Source organism: Arachis ipaensis, chromosome B03, assembly GCF_000816755.2.
Source record: "Arachis ipaensis cultivar K30076 chromosome B03, Araip1.1, whole genome shotgun sequence".
NCBI lineage: Eukaryota > Viridiplantae > Streptophyta > Magnoliopsida > Fabales > Fabaceae > Arachis > Arachis ipaensis.
Window position 1 is genome coordinate 113,540,098 of NC_029787.2, and position 1,000 is coordinate 113,541,097.

The following is a 1,000-nucleotide window of genomic DNA, read 5'->3' on the forward strand; positions in this document are numbered from 1 at the left end:
AAATGAATTTTAAAAAATAATTATTGTCCTAAAACCATTCCTAAAAATATAATTATTTTGCACCTCTGAAAACTCTATAATTTATATACAATTCGCCTACACCAGATTCAGGCTGAATTTGGTAAAATTTTTTCAAGAGGTGCTTGTGTTTTTAAAAAGCACAAACACCTCATTTTGGTAAATTAAAAAGTCCAAGTGCTTGTGCTTGTGCTTGCGGCTTTTAAAAGTTAGGGATGCTTTTGAAAACACCTAAGCGGGAGCTTTCAAAGCTAGCTTGTACTTATCAAATTTTATTTATTTTTCTACACATATTTTCCGCTAGGAAAAGTATGAGGAGTCAATGAAATATTTGTACAACGTATACAATGGAAGTTTATGGAGTATTAGAGAATTAGTGTTACATTTTTCTATATATTTTTTATTTCTCAATCTACTCTTCACAAATTTATCTGTTCTTTGAAATGTGAAGAGGATGACTTAGTCTAAAATTTGAATTAGGTAATTTAGTATTTTTAATGATGTTTAGGATAAAATAAATTTTTATGATACTTATATAAAATTTTAAAGTTAAAAAATAAAAGAGTTTATTTATTATATTTATGTTTATTATGAATTTTTTATTTTAAAATATTATATAAAATTTTAAAGAATTTGAAAAAATAAATTATTTTTCGTTATAAATATATTTATTATAATTTTTTTAAGTTTTAAAAACTGTTTTACCAAACATAGGGTGTGTTTGGCAAACGCGTTAGAAGAGAAGAATCCCGTTTAAGCTTCTAGCTTCAATTTTTAGTTTGGCAAATTTTTTACCATGAACGTATAAGTGATTTTGCATTCAAAATCACGTTTACAAGAAGCAACAATTTTGAGCTTCTGCTTTTCATCAACGGGCTTTTAGCCATTATCACTCAACCTTTATTTACTTCTTACCAACTTTATCCTTTATGCATATTATTGTATTATTTATAGAATTCTTATTATTTCTATTTATATAAAC

General features: G+C 25.2%; 1 protein-coding gene across 3 annotated transcripts in view; it reads right to left on the bottom strand.

Moving 5' to 3' along the window:
• Window positions 1–1,000, bottom strand: part of LOC107634634 (NAC domain-containing protein 82-like) — a 6,190-nt gene that overhangs the window by 1,947 nt on the left and 3,243 nt on the right. The window lies entirely within an intron of this gene.